The 20,172-nt window shown below is 34.3% G+C and overlaps 1 protein-coding gene and 1 pseudogene across 49 annotated transcripts in view; one reads left to right on the forward strand and one right to left on the reverse strand.

The window, feature by feature from the left end:
- The window catches only part of LOC145277904 (phospholipid transfer protein C2CD2L-like), a 653,079-nt gene that overhangs the window by 37,895 nt on the left and 595,012 nt on the right, over window positions 1-20,172 (forward strand). The gene's annotated exons all lie outside the window — the stretch shown is intronic.
- Window positions 13,026-13,142, reverse strand: LOC145278419 (5S ribosomal RNA; annotated as a pseudogene).

Below are 20,172 nucleotides of genomic sequence, written 5' to 3' on the forward strand. Positions count from 1 at the left end.
TACCTCACCCATTGTATCGAAAGAGATAGGTAGGAAGAAACAAGTTAACATTCATAATGCCTAACGAGTGAATGAAGATTAAAAGATTGTGATATATATATTTTTTTTACTTGCCTCTGAATGAAAATAAAATTCTCTGCTCGACTTTGTGTAATGTCTTACTCTCTTGAGGAGGTCAGTAGTACTAGATTTTAAATACGCGGTAACTTTCAATGAATACTAAATGTATAAGATCGATTCCTTTTTTTTTTTTTCTGGACATTTTTTTTTTCTGTATTTTAAATGTCAATACTTTTATTAGAAGTTTAGCATGCCATTCATTGATCCACTTTCTGACTTATGACATTTATCGATTGTCTAAAATAATGGGAGCAACGTGGCTTAGAAAACAACCGGTCTCTGATAGTGACACAAAACAAGGAAATATGTGGCATAAAGACAGGAGAGCTCAAATCTCTTGGGTTTTATCTGTGAAACGGAACAGATGTATTTTCGAAGGTCTCATCTCCTTTCCCCAGTATATTGATACTATGTAATACCAATAGTGTACCATGAAAACTAAATTAAAACATTATTAAATAATAGTGTTGTTATTTTATGAAAGGACGATTACAGCTGCTGCTATGAAGAAAGAAAAGCAGAGGAAGATTAAATCTGGACCATATAGAAAGATATGTGTAGAACAGGAGATATGTAACCTCCAGACCATAGTGGAAAGGAGCCGTAAATGGATAGCAACATTTAATGCTAGTAAGACTAAGTTGCTCTCCTTTAACAATTACAAGAAACTTCTCCAACCACCAATATCCATGACAAATAACATCCTACCCGAGAATTCTTCCTTCAAACTCCTCTGCCTAACATTCACGGGCAATATGAACTAGAATAGATACATTGAGGACATTGCAAACGCTGCTGAAAAGAAGGTGGATTCCTTCTATCAAGTTAGAAGGCTACTCACACTTGAAAGTATCTTGTACCTTTACAAGGCTACCATTTGCCCGGAGTATTGGTGTCACATCTGGGCTGGTGCATCTACCAAAACCTCTCCTTTTGTGATAAGGTTCAAAAAAAGTTTTCTATCTAATAGTTCTCACTTTGTCAATTAAGCTCTAACTGCAATGTTGCATCTCTGTGCCTGTTTTACAAATATTTTAATGGAATGTGTGCTGATGAACTCGTTGCACTTGTGCCCCCTCGACCTACATATCCCTGACAAACCCACTTAGCAGTAAAATGTCACCTCTTCACTTAAATGCCAGAAAGCTTTCTATTCTAGTAGTTTCTTCCCTCGAACAGCTAGACTTTGGAATTCCTTGACTGTACTGATATGCAGAATTTTAAATGTAATGGAAATCAACATTTTGTTGATATTTTGTAGGCACGTCCAAGTGGCGATATGCCTTGTTAGGAGTGAACGTGAGTAAAAACAAACAAACAAACAAAAAACAGGGAACTATGTTGGTTTGGTCACATTGAAAGAATGGACAAAAGTGCTTGGATCAGTAAATGTAGAACAGTTGAGGCAGTTGGATCAGTCAGTTAAGGATAACATGTGAGGAAATGATAAAGATTGACTTTGGAGAAAAATGGACAAATAAAAACCTGGCCAGAGTTAGATTAATCTGGAAGTCAATTTGTAAAAGCCGTCCATGTAAAACGCCTGCATGTAAAACGGATGTTAAATCAAAAATGGTGAGATGAGAAATTATCTCTTTTTCAAAAAAAGTCCAAACATCTAAAAAAAAGAAAAATGTCTACAGAGGAAATTATTGAAATGTAGTGAAAATAACTTCAAATAAAAAGATTAAGTTGTTAGGTTCACAAGATCTAGGCTCACATTAACCCCCTCCCCTCAAACAAGCAAAAACAAAAAACAAAAATACAAAAACAAACGAAAAAAAAAAAAAAAAAAAAACAAGCGAAAAATAAACTAAAAAAATACTTGTGTCAGAATGGGGAAAAAATAATTCCTCAAACAAAACAGTTTTACACCATTTTTATTTCTCCTTCCGAAGATTAAAATCGAGATATAATGCTACTTAACCTTATATCTAGAATTCTGATTCTAATTTTTACTAAAATCCATGATATAATTTTCACTCTGTCTTAAAAATAATTGAGATTCAGGTAATCTTGCTTAATTCGTGTCTAATGAGTATGAATCAAATTTAATGTAAATCTGAAATATTTGGATTTGGTTGTGTTCTTATTGTACCTCCTAAAATACTTGAAACAAACTGAAATTTTTTAAATATCAATTGATGTTTAATATCTATTGTTAAAATTTTACAAAAGTGAGACGTATCTGAATTTTCATAAAGGGTCTCTTCCCTTTTTAATCCCCATTGCATAAAATTAAATTAAATATAGCTCATATTATCCACCCTTAAAACCTATCAGCTTTGTTTCAAAATAAACAATCATCAGTTAATTCGTTTAGGAGTGAATTCTTTACATAGGAATATATAAACATATACACATACTATGTTTCTGAATTCTTGAGATGAAGATTAATACGAGAGGCGTGCAATAAGTAATGCCCCTGACCCACTTCCCATAGCAGTAGAGCAACGAAACTTGGCACAGTTATTAGTCTTTCTCTACATAGGAACTACCCAGAGTTATACATTTCTCCCATCATTTGATGCAGCGCTGGAGACCGTTTTTGTAGAACACCCCAGGTTGGTCCTCCAATGATTTGCAGTGTGATCGATACCCAGAATGCAATTGCGAATTACTTAAGACTTCTACCCGGTCATGGCTAATGGAAAGAGAGCATGCTATTCCTATGGATTAGATAAAGGATTCTGTTTGAAATTCCGTGTAGATTTCTGAGTTCGACAATAGACATCTGAAGAAGGTCAGAGGTCATATCAACTGAAACGTTGTGAAAATAAGATGAGAACAATAGTCTGAATAATCTATAATATAAATCTCACCTGTCTGTTTAAATGTCTGTACATAGGTTTGTATGTCTTGTAAAAACTTTCGACAGAGGTGACGGATTTTCACAAGATCGGTATCGTTTTGAAGCTCGACCCTTCAGACAACAAATATCGAAAAAATTAGCTAAAAACATTAATTTCTTCACCCTAAACTAGGCAATTTTCTATAGAATGGTGTCGCTTTTTTCGCCGATATTTTTGCAAGTCATCCCCTCTTTTTGATTGGCTAGCCTTAATTTAAACCTTTGTCACTTCTGGTTTGGCGATGGGTGCAGCCGCAAAGATGTCACATTTTTGTTTTTCACGTTTTTTTTTTCCTACTTCGTAATACGGGTTCCAGCCTGCCTGCCTACTACCTATTTTTTTTTTTTTTTTTTTGCTCAACACACACCTCCAAACTTCTGGGCACACAGGCTATTCCAATATATAGGGTGGAACGATAAAATTGTCGCCCTAAAGAAAACAACACGACAAACTTTTTTGAAAAAATCAATTCAGGTAACTTGATTATGTAGTAAAGCTGACATCTATTCAATGTAGCCGCCTTCAGCTTCAATCATCACTTCAATACGGATCCGGAACTGGGAGCATGCCTTTTTCAGAAGTGCTGGTAGGAACTCGGTGAATGCTTGGTAGGTGGTGGTGATTAGGCTGGCTTTGGTGTTGTGGGAGGTCATGTTGGTGATGTTCTTGACGTATGACCAAACAGAGTAGTCCAGAGGGTTCAGGTTGGGAGAGGTGGCAGTGAGAGAAGGGTACAAAGTCATAGCACTACTTCTGAAGCCAAGCCTGGGTTTCTTTGGACTTGTGGCCCAGCACCGAATCTTGCTGCCACACCCAGGGTATGCCAGTAGCCACCTGATTGCACAAGGGAATCACCACACTCTTCAGCACATCCAGGTACATTTTGGTGTTGACTTTCAAGCTGACTTCGAAGATGTGAGGTGACATGATATGGCCCTCACTTGAAACCACACCAAAGACCATAACCATGGCCGGAAACTTTGTTTTTATCCCCGTTATTCATGGCAATTTAGCGATGCATTTTGAGGGTATTTGTAATGGTCCTGTTGTCATAACTTGGATTGGTAAAGAGCCTGGGTTGTACAGCGGCGCATCTCCGATCTTGCTCGTTGAACATTGTGCCACTTTCAGATATATATAGATTGATAGAAGATTTCTATCGCGCTTGAGTTTTGTACACAATTGGTTAACTAGTAGATGGTCTGCAACAAAAAAAAAAAAAAAAAAAAGAAAAAAAGAAAGCGGATTTTCATCGAATGGAAATAGAATCATGTTGCCTTTTCTATGGCGACAATGTTATCGTTCCACCTTGTACATATACCTAACTTTATATAGTGATGTATGTATGCATACTTAAAAACTATTTTTAATGGTGTCATGGATGTCTATCAATATTCTGCTTTTATTGGGTCAGATAGTTCATTTAATGTACTTAATAACCTGAAAATGGTTCTTTCTTATTGAAACTGGGTCATTTACATTGTCACAAATATAAATTTTTGGTTGATTTCATATCTTGGAGTTTTATTTATAAACTGACACAAGCTAAAGTGGATAACGCATTTTTGTTTTTGCTTTATTTTTGGTTGAAGATTTGCGAGTGTGTGTCACTCCATTGCTTTAATTTCTCCTTCTGAGCAGCTGTTGTTATCAAGAAGATGGGGAAAGATTGAGCAGAACCTCAAATATCAAATGGGCAAGGGAGAGCGACGAACGCAGAGATTGATATCTTTATAAAAGATGAAGATACCAATGTGATATCTAGTAGAATAATAAAAATATCTTCATTATTTTATGTGTCAATAACGATTCTCTGCTTATCAAGGCCCAAAGATTACTCGAGGATAAGGGTTAAAAAGTCTGCCTTATAGACGGTGAAACAACACGATGAGGATCGGTACCAATAGTTGAAATTGATCATTATTTGATTATTAAAGACTGATCAACAAGAATCTATTTACATTGGATTTGAAAACGGCCATGTTGTAGTCAGCTGGGAAGCAGTCCTCTGGTATTATGTTCCACAGACGGGTAGTTCTTGGAAAGAAACTTTGCTCATGGAAGTTCTGTTTACTTTTAGATAGACAGAAGAAGAAAGGAAAATTGTTTACAATGGTTGCAGATAGACGAGTTTCTGGTGTGAATGTTTTACAGGAGGAAACCATAAGTCGAACACCTACTGTGAAAATAATGATAGAGTAGAGAAAGAGTGCCACGTCTCTTCTGTGAAGAGAAGAAGACCTCTCTGCACTAGATTTTAATTTGCGTGTCTTTTCCGCATCAGACGGGGATGGCACTTTGGCAGTGGTGACATAAAATGAATTTCTTCATGAAATTCTGTCATTAACGTTGGTTTCGATGTGCCATTGTTCGTGATAAATTTTGCCCGCGTCACTTCAAGACTTTTGACCTTCTTTCGTTTCAGTTGAGATGTGTGTACAAATATCTTTTAATATTTCTGATCATGGTTTATATTGTATTATGCCTCATTGACAGTCAAGGCAGGTTTTATAAATCTTTTTTGAATTCAGTATTATTATCATATAACGTTGTTCGTCATCTAAAAAAAATGTAGTAATTTGTCACTCTCTGAATTTGAACAGAAAACGTTTGAAATGGTTTATTTATTTCAAGTGGTTTCAACGAATGTGTCTGTTTGGATTATTTAGACTACTGGTCTTGTCTTAAGGATTATTCTTACAACGTTTCAGCCAACGTAACCTCTGCCCTTTAGTTGTATCTTGTCAAAGTCGGGAATCTTTCTGTTGAACTTTGGAATCCGTACGGAATTATTGTTTATTTAATTCATGGGAATAGCATGCTCTCATTTCGTCAGCCATGACTTGATATAATTCTTAAGTAATTCGGAATTGTATTCTTCAGTATGGTGTGGACTGAGGATTGAACCTTCAACCTCCAGTAGTGTCACTTACAACTGAATTTTACTTAGTACCTTATCTGTTATGCCGCAGGCCATGGCTGACGGAACGAGAACATGTTACCTCCGTGGATTAAATAAAGGGTTCTGCTTGAAATTCTGTGCAGATTCCTGAGTTGAACAAAAAAATTCCAGTGTTTGACAAGATACACCTGAAGGTCAGAGATTACATGAGCTGAAATGTTGTGAAAACGACACTCAAGATGAAAACAGATGTCGGAATAATACAAATAATACAAAATTATCAATCCTCATCAAATAAATAAAAATAATACATTAATAATATTTACCAAAAACAACATAAAACCATTTTTAATGCGTATGCTGAATTTTTCTTGCATTTTTTTCTGGCTGCTACTCGCCTCTTATGCGTGAGCAGTGAAAATGCAAGGCAAATTCAGTATATGCGTTAAAAATGGTTTTATGTTGTTTTTGTTAGATGTTATTAATTTATTATTTTTTTCCAAAGGAGTCACCACTTACGAAGGCCTGAAGGCCACTCGAGGATAAGGGTTAATGCATGTATGATAGTCATCAAAACAATGGTGTAGTAATTGTTAGTGGTGGAATTGGGTATAATTTGATTATTTAAGGGGAAGGCTCAATAAAAACTTGTTTACATTGGACTTGAATTGTAGTCAGCTAGAAAGCAGGTCAGCAGAACAGAGTTCCACAGGCGGGCAGTTCTAGGAAAAAAAAACTTTGTTCATGGAATCTAAATTTAGATTTAGGCACAGATAGAGTGGGGTAAATTATTGATAGTGGTTGTAACTAGTTGAGTTTTTTTGTGTTTGGTAAGAAAAGATCATAGATTGGAGCTTAGATGAGCACTTGCTATGAAAATAACGATAAAGCAGAGACAGGCTAGCAATGTCTCTTCTGTGGAAAAGAGGTTACAGGGAGGAGAAAAAGGCATCAACTAAAGTCAGTTTTGAACTCTGTCGAGGCAGAATAGGGTGCTCCGAGCAGCTCCTGCTCAGATATAGCAACAGTATTCCATCTTAGGAAGTACTTGGCTCTTATATAGGTAGAGGATTGCTTCGGCAGTGAAATATCTACTGGAGCGATAGAATGATCCAACCATTTTACTGGCGATCTTGGCACCGGATTTGATGTACGTGGGTGAACATTATTATTATTAATATAAACTATGAGTTAATAAGAAATCATTTTGAGTTTTATTTTTAGACAAACACGACAGCAGGTCAAATTCGATGAACATTTTGCTTTGATTTATCCTATTCGCCTAATGTTGACATGTTTCAAGTGTGATTTTTCTCAATTTTAATTGCATACTACGGACTGAATTTTAAGTGGAAATGATTTCTTATTTAGTAACATTTAACAAAAACAACCATTTTTAACCATTTTTAATGCCGATACAGAATTTTTCTTGTGTTCTTGTCCGACCGTGACTTTTAAACATGTATGGATAGCAGGAATAAGATGCTGCTTAGTGACCCTGTAAGGGTTCACAAGAAAGACACAGTTCGGTAATTAGTGGGAATAAAATATATTGAACAGAAAAGCAAATAGAACAAATGAAGAATGTGAGTATACGTCAGTGCGACTGCCAAGTGAGCATGACTTGTGCATAACCGCCGAGAGACATATGTCCCCCCCCCCCCGGTCTTTACGTGGAAGATTTCATTGTTATCCATAAGGTTGGGCATCTCAACCCATCCCTGCGTCCGAGACACTCACAGTATACCAAATACCCAAATTGGATGATGAGGGAAAAGAACACCCAGTACAAGTGGGATTTAATCGTGTCATGTGAAAAATTAAAATTACGAATTATGATCCTAATCTGAATGCTGGAAAGCTTAGGCTTCAATGTTTGATCAATCACGTGCCTTGTACCTTTTTATAATAAGAAAGAAATATTTATTCCCAGATAGCATAGCACCCATTTTCCTGAGTGTTTCACATCCATTGTTTAGAAGCTATCTGCAGCTAATAAATATCTTTAACATTCATGAGATTATAATTGACCTTATACAATGAACCCCTTTCACGAGTCTTTATTAAAAGTCTTGAGTCTCAGCTGTTCTTAATCTGATGGTTACTCCCTTTCCCCCTTTTTTCCTTACTAATCCATTTCATTCATTGACTTCCTCTTCATTCAACATTTTTTCTCTGTACTTTCTCACTAGCATGGCCACTATAACTTAATAATTGTTTTTAATGGGGCAGATTGCTGAAACAACTTTTTCACTTGGTGCTTGCATCATTAAATGAAAGATTTTTATGGAATATTGAGATAACCTGCCCCACTATTGGCGATTATCTCTGAGCAGAAGCTCAAGACTTGAATCTGTAGCTAGATTTTGAAATTCTTTCCTTATTTTCTGCGTTCCTGACTGTACTAACATGCAAAAGTTTAAATGTAATGTGAATAGGCATCTTGCTCATCTTCTTACATAGTCACCTGTAGACATGATTATAAATAGTAGTACTTTACCTCCAATTGGCAATATGCAATAATAATAAAAAAGACAGATGGATATAAATTGGAAGTTGAGAAATAAATAAAAATTTATGCTAAAAATATTAAAAAATAACACATCAATCAGTAAGTCTCTGATCTGACATATAGATGGGACCGCTAATAAAATTTTTTTAGTAAAGTACTAGGTTTCAAATAGCACATATCAAAATTTGAGATCAATTGGATCATTAGTTTACATATTAGTTATTTAAATGAAGCTACTGTTGCAAATTGTAAAAACAGTAAAAAAAAAAAAAATCTGAATTTTGTACGCCGATAAAGCTTTGCTTTCTGATGGGAAAAATACTGTTTAAGTAAAGTAATGTCATTATAAGTGTTATTCGAACTAAGCCTCATTGGAAACACCGGTTAAAATGTAGTATGCTGACTTGAAATGTTGCTGAATACTCAGGTTTCCCAAATTCGGCAATTGTCATGGAAAATATTTAAAAAAATCCAGATTTGTTATGGTTGATCATAAATTGAAGTTACATGACATAGCAGAAGAGTTGAAGATAGTGCATGAACATCAATGAGGAAGTTGTGTTTAAGTGGATGCTGCATTTACTCAGTCGACAAAAAAGCAACACTGTATTAATAATTTGCAACTGTTTTTATGCAACAAAAAGAAGTTTTGCATTAATATGTGACAATGGATGAAACGTAGATACACCAATTCACAATAGTTAAATTATGTAAGTAAAAGCTGTCTAAAGCAATGAAAGGCACAAACATCAGCAGGCAAGGTTTTGGTTTCTATATTTTGGGATGCAAAGTATTTTGTTTATTGATTACTTTATGAAAGGAAGAAAAATCAAAAGTCGATTGCGATGATGGTAAAATTACATGAATTCTACTTTTGCATTTAAAATAAAACATTTATTTATTTTAGGGTTAGTTTAAGGTTAAATTAGAAAAGTTTGGTTCATATTGTGTAGAGTTTTTGTTGAAGTTCATTATCGTCAATTTTATTCTGTTATGGTTAATTTATTTTTTTTGTTTTCTCTCTGTATGAAGTGGTCAATGTTTACATAAATCTCTCACCCCCACCACCAACAAAAAGTTTTGAAAAGAGAAAAGTTTACAAAAGTAAGTCCTCCATATTTCTATATAAAACATAAGAAAAAATTATTTGGATAATTTAAAAAAAAAAAATTCATCCACCCCAATTTTCCTGTCCAAAATTTAAGAAACCTTTTGCTCATACATGTGGACCTACCAGTAACTGGTCCGGAAGTTGGTGCTCATTAGGCATTTAATTTTTAGAGGAAAGTTTTCCCCCACCTTAAAGTATAAAATATTCTAATTTTTTTTTCCCCCTTTTTTTTTCTGTTTTCAGGCTGTTTATATGTAATCTTAAAAATATATTTTGTTATTTTACTAAATAATGGTTTTAAAAATGGAGTTCCTCATACTTCCGATCAATCATCGAACACTGTTTTCCTAATTCTCTCCCATCAAAAATTAAAAAAACAAATTGAAAAATTGTACAAAATTAAGTTCCTTCCTTTTATTTCTATTAAAAAAAAAAAAAAAATGGACTCAATTTTCCCACCCAAAAATTGAGAAAACATTCTGTTATACATGTTGACTTATTGATAGCTGGTGCAGAAGTTGGCACTCAATACTAGTTAAATTGTAATAGAGAACTTTAAAAGAAAATTTTCAAATGATTTTGTTAATTCGTATTTTTTCCTGATATTTTCTGGTTGTAATTAAAGGAAATTGATCATTAAGTAATGGCTTTGAAGGTGGTGTAACGCAAATAGGTCACTAATGGTTCTCGATCAACCATAGAAGAGACGAAAGAGTCATAAAGTTTATTAGGGTATGTGCCAAAGTGGTCGTATCTTACACAGACTATGATTATTAAAAAGAGCTTTTCTTAATTGTTGTATTAATTCCTGAATAAATTTTGAATGTGTCTGAAAGATAAAAGGCTTAAGTTAATCTCTAAAAGGAAAGAAATTGCATATTGATGTGTGAAAAAAAAAAGTAGAATAAAACATTTTATCATGACATGTAAAAGAAGTAAAACGTCAGGCAAAATTGCAATTTGAAGAAATTGCATATGAAAATGTACTGAAATTTAACTTAACAGTTTTCTAGGACTATTTCAAAGACGTGACCGCACCACTTAATTTTCTAGATCTTCACAGTGGTCAGTAGAATCTTCACATAACTCGATTGTATATTAAATAGAGATCATTCCTGTTTTTCATTTTCACACAGGCTCTTTGTAATATTTAACTGACATTTTTTTTTTTTTGCCCTACTTTTCTTTTTTTGTATAGCCATTACTTTTATATTATTTTACATTCAAAATGATATAGGCTCATCGTCATCATATGAATCCACAGATTCTGTTTTTTTGTCATTGGTTTCCCCGATATTTTTCTAGTTGGAATTCTTTCTAGAAAGACATTATGTACTTACAGGAGAACTACGAGAAGGTTGCCAACATCTTAAGTGGAAGTGATTTTTCTGGAATGAACTGGATTCGAACTTGGAACATCCAGGTCGCCAGTCTATGTCGTTAACTACTAGATCACCGTCACCTCCCTTGATCTAGGATAAATCACTGCTTGAAATTAAAATTGATCTTCCTAAATCCTAGTTTCTTTAGAATATATTAAGAAGTATTAAAGAGTGGTTGAATACACACACACACACACACACACACACACACACACACACACACACACACACACACACACACACACAGATCTTTTTTAATGAAAATTGCTCCAGACAAGATGTAAAGTTACTTGATGTAAGAAGCAATGCCAGGTGTACAATTTTGTATTACCCAAGACTTTTATCCGGTCATGGTTGATGGAACAAGAGTAAGCTACTTTCAATTTAATCAAAATTCGACACAGATTCCTGAATTTGATTAAGATTTTGGAGTTCAACAAGATACACCTGAAGGAGGTCGGAAGTTATATCGGTCGAAACATTGTGAGAATAACAATAAAGATGAGAACAGTAGTCCAAAGGATACAGATTATTAGTCCTCATCTCAAAAATGTCAAAACATAAAAAAATATTTGGAATTTATTTACACTTTGCACTGTTGCATTTATTTTTTGTAATAATTAACAAATATTTACAAGTCAGCGTTGGAATAGACAACATACAAGGTGTATTCATATTATTAGGACTACGGTTCTCATCTTGAATATTTTCACAGTATTTTAATCGATGTAACCTCCAACCATCTTCAGGTGTTTCTTGTTGAACTCAAGAATCTGCATGGAATTTTGAATGGAACTCTTTATTTAATCCACGGGGTTAGCTTACTCTTGTTCTGTCAGCCATGACTGGGTAAAATTCCTAAGTAATTTGAAATTATCTTTTTAGTGTCGCCCGTACTGGAGATTGAATCTTCAACCTTCAGAACAGTGTAACTTACAACTGAATTTACCAAGTACTTTATCCATTGCGTCATCGGTTCTTGCAGACACTGCTAGTATGAATTATAGTCTAAATTGTACGAATTATCAATTTGCATCTAAAAAATTCAGAAACATAATATAAAGCTGTTTTTTAAAAAAGGTATCGTTTTTCAAGCATGTTGAATATGTTTTGTAAAGAATTCTGATGTTCTGACGAATCATTTAATAACTAGAAATCTGTACTGATAGTAAAATAGTAGGAGAATCTGTTATTCTGTGAATACAAGAAGGATGCAAGGTCGAATCTATTTGAATTGGAAGGAGCAACTATTATTTTTTATTTTAATCTGTTGCATTGTGCTATAATTAGTTATAGGATGCGAAGGAAATAATAATGGTCGTATTTAAATAAGTATACCTCTTAATATTATTATCCGGTGACGTGAGTTTTATGAGTTATATAGAGGATGAATTTGTTAGCTACCTTTTGTATGGTTTGTAATTAAGAGAGGCATTTTGTTCAGATTAAATGTAAGAATTTTTAAATGAAATGTATGCATATTTTTGCTGAACACGCTTTAAGGCGTGCTGTAAGTGACGAGCACCTAAGATTTATTGAAGAAATGTTTGTTTCCTGTCCAAACTCTTGAAAAATCGAGATTGCTTTTAGATTAATAGCAATTGTTTTTTGTTTTTTTCTGTCTGTTGTAATTTTCGCATTTTACTGTTTTTATTTCATTTTTTTAGTAATGGTTTTGTGAAATAACGATGTCAGTAGAGGGTCACCATTCAGCAAATGCTTATCTAACTTGATTTCTTCATGACAGCAAATATTTTATCAGAAACAAACAACATTGAAACAAGATTTTATTCTTACAGACATAGAAAGATTAGTTAGAGGTGTTATACGAAAGTTTATTAAACATGATATTTTCATACTGATTTAATGTTTCTTTACAGGAATGTGTGTGTGTGTGTGTGTGTGTGTATATATATATATATATATATATATATATATATATATATATATATATATATATATATGATGTAGCTTCCCCCTGTCTTGACAGACTATGGATACCCACTGTAAGGGGGCCTGTGTGTGATATTTGTGTGGCAAGAGTTGTGCAGTTTCCAAGCACTCCTATCCTGAGTCGACATTGTTGCATCCCAGTGGCAAGTGGGGGTACAGGACGACTGGAAATAATGCTGAGATGAGCAGAGAGCACATACAGTGCCTAGAATTCCCAAATGGTCACCCATCTGGTACTAGCCAGGCTCAACGTTGCTTAACTTTGGTGATCTGGCAAGAACCAGTGTGTCAACGTGATTATGCCATATATATATATATCGTTTTTAACCGTTTTTGCTAGCAATAGTAGCAAAAGCTGCAGCAGTATTAGTAGTCATTAAGGGCTCATTAGTGCGTCATGTCTTTGTTGTTCTTGTATTTCGCTTTCACCATCTTATCGGTGCAACAGCAACATGAGTGTGCCAATGTAAAAATTTAACGTTTTGTTAGTAAGCGATGCTTACATCAGAACCAGCTGACTCTCCAAGGATCCAAAGCAAGCTGTTTCAAACGAGTGGGAATCCTTCTCATTAGTTAGGGATTCACAAGTTTTCACTTACATGTGATCTAATGTTTTTATTTCGGTGCGGTTTTGAAAACACAGCACAAAGCAATTGCTGTAAGTGTTTCCCATTTTCACTTAATACAGAAAGAGGAAAGCTGAAAAGGAAAGATGGATTAAGCTCAATGAATGGAGAAAGAAAAAGTAGCTTATATAAGTTAATATTTTTCTCACGTTTGCTGGTCTCTCGTGCCTATTTACCTTAAGTCACAACTTATCAAGACTAAAAACACTTGAGGATGAAATGGATATATTAATGAATATTATGAGAGGATTGAAAATAGACAACTTGCTCAAAACAACAGCTGGTATTCCAAACCTTTGTCAGCAAAATCGTTCTTGAAGTGTACTACTGACTGCTATGGCATAATCATATTGACACACTGCTCTTGTTCGATCAGTGAAGCTAAGCAATGTGTAGCCTGATCAGTACCAGATGGGTGACTATTTTAGGAATACCAGGTGCAGTATGAAGAAGGATGTCGACACTTCCCTGCAAGAGTTGCAAAAACCTAACATTGTAATCTCTCCCAATGGGAATATACATGTGACTGGGGACTGCTTATGAATTTCATACTCCTATGAAACTTTCTTCTTTCGAGGAAGCTGGTTCAACTTGCCTAGAGTAAGTGTCACTTCAGTGGAATGTGAGAAGTAAAGACGAAAATAGGAAGAATGTGAGAATTACAAAGTTATCGAAAATAAATCCAGGTTTCCCCATTTATGCATATGTTTTGCCATTTCTGGTTGGACCAGATTGCACACTGACATGACAGTTTTCTAAGCCTAAGTACTTCCATGATGCCTCATGACAAATTGAAAGCGGGAGTTTTGTGTGTGGCACCATCATTAAAAGATTACCTTAAATATCTAACGAATTCTTTCTATTCATTTTATTTCTTTTGTTTTCCATTAGTTTCTCCTACACTGTGTTTGAGGAGCTTCATTTACCCCTATATGGTAATCCTATGGAATAGCAGAGGGAGATTAACAGATGGGAGATTTTGCTTAAATCTGAAAACATTCGAGGATATAGGTTGATGAAATTGATAGATTGACAGTTGAATGATGATGAATATTGGATGGATGATAGATGAGTCTCTTGATCCTCCGGGGTTGTGGAAGTTGGTGTATTATTTCATGCAACGTGTCTTAGGCAAGAATAGTCTGTCGGCGTTCATCTCTCTCCAGGCCCCCGAGCACATACAGCACCTTGCATTCTCAAATAGTCACTCATATTATTATTGATCATGTTCAACGTTGCTTAACTTTGGTGATCTAATGGGAACGGGTGTGTCAACGTGATTATGCTGTATATCAGATGAACACTATGAGAGGATTGAAAATCTCCACTCAGAACAACAGCTGACGCAGAAAGCAGCAATTTCCCCACTCTGTCAGAAATAGCATGGAATGTGAGGACTAAAGAACAAAATAGGAAGGTTAGTGAGAAAGAAGTACATGGCTACTGAAAGTAAACCCAAGCATAACATTCTACTCGCCACATTTGTTTTTAATTTTTTTATCATGTGGAAAAAAATTACCGATCTATTTACATCGTTGCATCCCCCCCCTCCACAAAAAAAACACCAAAATAAAACATTTGTAAATTTAATGCCTCTTAATCACACACACACACACACACACACACACACACACACACACACACACACACACACACACATTCTATGATTTATAAAAATAAAAAAAAAATCAATAATATAAGTAAATCAGCTTTTTCAATTTATTAGTTTTTTTGTTTCTGTAACCTGGTTCTCATTTTGTGTCTTTGCCTTTCAGTTGTTGCTGTAACTCTTTACAGGTAATGATTTTACAGACTCAATATTGCTCGGCATGAGGTCCGATCTGTAAAAGCACTTCACTTTTAGATACATTTCATCATTTCCATAGAGAGACTCTACCAGTCAGACTTAAAATTGAAATCCAATTTTTAGATGTGTCTACCTTTCACTGAAAGACACTGTCCGTCTATTGGTCTGTCAGACTGTGTTTGAAATAATATTTTCGTTGGCCCTATCATTGTTTGAAATAACATCTTCATTGGTATATTATATTCCAGTTTTAATAAAATTTTCGACGATAAACGCGTATGTTGAGTGGATGTATCTAACGAATCGAATTATTCTTTGTTATCAATTGATTAAACAGTTTATCAGAAAATCTAGCAAAGAATTTATGCAAATCCCAGTTTGGTTTTTAAATCTATTTTTTGTTTTTGTTTTCGTTTTTTTTTTAAATATCGTTTCAAATCTGATGAGTTTTGTAAAATGTGTTGTCAAAAAAAGATTTAAGAGATTAATACGCTCAATTCTGTTTCTCATTGCTTGCTCTATATTTAGATTTAGAACATTTCTCAAACTACCAAGTATCCATGGTTACCAAAAATAAGAAAGCATCTAGCCAATCTAAGTGTTTCATATTGAAAAAGTATGTTGTCTTTTGTATTTTTTTATTTACTAAACTTAAAAGCCGACCAGAGTCAGACCTTTAGTTATACTGTCGTCGAGGCAAGGTAGTTTTATTTGGAAAATTGTGTCCAATAGATTTGAAACCATAAGTGTTTATTATTATTATTATTATTATTATTATTATTATTATTATTATTATTATTATTATTCTTATTCTTGTTCTTATTATTATTCTTCTTCTTATTCTTCTTATTCTTATTCTTCTTCACTAGGAATAGTCACACAGGCCATCATCAAAGATTTCTATTTGAGAACATCTTGTGTTCTCTGAGGTCTCAGTAACAACAAGTCTTCCCAGATTTCTAGTACTCCTCACCTCTTTCGATAACTTTTGCAGATGAATTTGTGTTATCTCAGCACTCGTTTACCATTGATTTCTCATTGGCAGCGACCATTGGTCTTCACTGGAATTTCGGTGGCAATAAGCCTCCCCAAGGTCCCAGTCTTCTTTGCACTCATCCAGCGGAGGTCTGGTTAGTGCTTTCTCTCCTCAGTCTTTCCATCCTCCTTGACCCTTTTCACTTATTTCGTATGGCGCCAGTTTATCGTAACATACATAAAAAGGAGGAGAAAGAGTGGAAAGCAGGGACGTAGGTTGATTAACTTACAATTATAGTTTGAATTTTCATGATTCCATGTGATGTTCCTTTGCGTTTATTATAAGAATAATGACAACAGCTAGGAGTTCTCACAGAAGTCATCATCAGAAATTATTGATAACAGCTGATGGTGTTCTCCAGAATTTCGTTGACAACATGTCTCTCAGATTTCTAGCACTCTCCACCTCTTTTGATGACCTTTGCAAATGTCTTTGCATTATCATAATGGCTACTTATGATTGATTTATCGCTGGCAACAACCATTGGTCTTCAGTGGGATTTGAGTGGTGATAAGCCTACTTAAGGTTCTAGTGCTTTCTGCACTCTCCAGTGGAGGTCTGGATAGTGCTCTCCTTCCTTGGTCTTTCCATCCTCCTTTTACTTTTCACTGATATTTTGTGTGGTATCAATCAAGACTGATGCCTTTTTTTCTTTAAATTATAATTTATTTATTTATTAGGAGTTTTCATGCAAGTCATTATCAGTGATTGTTCACTGACAATAACAAGTGGAGTTCTCTGGAGTCTGAGTGATAAGTTTCCTCAGATTTCCAGCATTATCCACTTTTTTTGAATAACCATTGCAAACCACTTTACATTATTGCAACTGCAGTCCATCATTGTTTTCTTGCTGATAATGACTATTGACTTTCTTTGAAATTTGAGTAGCAATGAGTCTCTGCAAGATCGCAGTGTTCTCTGCATCCTTCCAGTGGCAGTAAGAATACTCACTTTTCTTGATCTTCCTATTATTTTTGACCCTTTACAACCATTTTGTGTGATATTAGCTGAAGCTGGTTCTGCCATTTAGTTCCCAAAAGTAAAGCCTCAATGCATTTTTGATAATGCTGAATGATGGCTATGTGCCTGGAGCGTGCTTTGTCATATAGGGATTGTTCCAAAAATAAAGTTTCTTATTTATTTATTTTTTTTAAACTCAAAAAAGTTGAAGAGCTACAAGGACAGGAGTGGAATCAATAAAACGAGGGGCCTTTTATGCTCCAAAATGTATTTTTCTACATAGTCAACATCATTCTCAATGCACTTTAGTCAGAAATTCAGTGAAGCAACTCTGCTTCTAATACACGTCCATGATAGAGGTTGCTTTCTTAGAGTCTCACACTGTCAATATCTGCAACATGAGAGATCGAACTTTCAGGTTATGAATGCATGAGTTCAGTCATCATAACAATGCAAGTTGCAATTCCATCTAATCCATCCGGGCAGAATAAAAATATAGGAACATTACTTTTGGAACCCTCCTCATAAATAATGTTAAAAATTTATTTGTTTCCACTTATTCTACAATGGCTCTGCTTGATCTGAACGTTCAATTATTGAGCTGATTTTTATACCTACCATATTAAATGTCAGGATTTTATTTAAGCTTACATTTGAAGCTGTTTTATTTTCTATTGTCCATTTTATACTCTACTTTTGACGTTAATTTTTAATATATATTATAATGGCATGTAGACGAAAGGGGGGATGCATCGAATAAGTACATTATGTATTCAAGATGGCGACCATCAATTATGCAGATGAGACTGAACTGATTCGCAGCATTTGGAAGTATAGGTGTAACATTGATTTTCTGGCAACTGATATTCCGACACCTTTTTCAATCCGGACAAAATGACAAGAGGAAACTTGACAATTTCTCTGCTATCAATTTGTTTGTTTACACTGCACCTAATGGTGGTAATCTTTACTGTGAGGATGTACCTTATTTAGCTTGAATTTAATTCTAGTTATGAGGTTCTGGGTATAACCTTAAAGATATCTAGTTGGAAGGGCCTTTTGGTGGCTGTGGAGAATTTGGAGTTGCCCTTAGTTACCGTTGCTTCTAAGTTCCCTTTGGCCCAGAGTGATAATAATATCGGCTGTTATTAGACCAGGCTATCTGAAAATACTGGCTTCCTGATAAAAAATGCACCAAACATTAATGTTATTGTTTTTTTCCTTTCCCTTTGCAAAACTCAATCCTGTTCTGCAGAGGCAAAAACAAACATTTTCTTCTACGAAACAATCAAACAAAACACCACGAATAAATATTTGAAGAAATTGAAGCATAAAAACTTTTTTTCCGAAATTACAGGATTTGACATTAAATGATTGACATGCAGTAAAACAAAATCAACCGACCAACCAATCAACCAACCAATACACCAACCAACCAACCAACCAAGTTATGCTTTCGCAGATAGCAGTGGTGTTAAGTGTAAATGCTGGTCTATTTGCCTCCAGGAAAGTTGAACAGTTTTTATTACTAAGATGAAATCGGATGATCTAGAAATAGCTGTTAATCCGGCAAGGCTCATGTGTTGCGCCTGGGTATCGGATATGCACTGCTATTTGTATCCATAAAAAAATTGCTGATCATTAGTAACTCAAGCTCTATTATTGGTACTTATGTGGAATAAGGACCGCCGTGCTATCGTTGGATTTTCCAGACAGTTTATATAAAATGCTGGAAGGTGCTGAATAAAAATTTGAGGGTTTTTTTTTATTTATTTTTTATTTATTTTTTATTTTTTTTTTTACAAAAACGCTGACCAATTTTTTTCAATGAAAAATATATAATTTCTGTTATTATGAAGATAATTCAATGAAAAATATATCATTTCTGTTATTATGAAGATAATTCAATGAAAAATGAATTGAAAAGTGAAAATATTTTTTTTTGTTACAAAAACATACAATGAAGAAGTATTAGAAAAAAATACTCATTGTAAGGTAAGTTTCATGAATAAATATTTATTTTTGAATAGCAAATAACTGATAGCAAATAAAAATCAGTACAAAAAATTTTTTAAATGATTTTTTTTGTTTAAATCAAGATAAATATATTTTTTCTATATAATTAACCAATAATAACAAATGTTTTCTTAAACGACGTTGGCTGCTGTGATTTCATTGTTTTGACACCTTTTAGCGTTTTACGTAAACAGCCCAGAAAATTCCAATGATAGCATGGTTCTTATTCTGCATAAGTATCCTGTTATCATTCATAATATAGCAGATATGTCCAGCTATGATATGAAAGAAAAATAAATTCCATGAACAGGTTCCTTTCCAAGATTTTCTTACCTGTGGAACACATTACAACAGGGCTGCTTCTCTGCAGACCAAAATATGGTGGTCTTCAAATTAAGTATCAACAAACACTTGTTGAATCGTCCTCTTAAGTAATCAAATTTTAGTTATTCAATTCATAATTTTCAATCCTCTCATAATGTTGTTTATCATTAAAATGACAATCTCATTAACTCTTGTCCTTGAATAACTTTTGACCTTGATAAGTGTGGTGTCTTATTGGTATAAAAAGAAATGTAGCATCGAAAGTGTTAATTTAGTGGAGATTTTCATATAGTATTTTCCCCTCAACTTCGAAAATGAAAAGAGAAATATTTGCCTTTGTATTGTCTCCATGAAATTGTCTTGCATCTTGCAATGACAAGACTTTCTTTAATGGCGTCTTGCAATGAATATTTGCATTCTTTAATAAGATTATACATCGTTATTTTGGAAGGATGACATGAAAGACTTTCGCTTAAATTTTCATTCCGCATTCATGGCTGTTAAAGAATATATTTCTTTCATATCTGGATGCCTTTTATTTTTCATGGAAGAACACGAGTCTCAATAGGAA

This window comes from Euprymna scolopes, chromosome 6 (genome assembly GCF_053919585.1).
Source record: "Euprymna scolopes isolate OS-2025 chromosome 6, ASM5391958v1, whole genome shotgun sequence".
Classification (NCBI taxonomy): Eukaryota; Metazoa; Mollusca; class Cephalopoda; order Sepiida; family Sepiolidae; genus Euprymna; species Euprymna scolopes.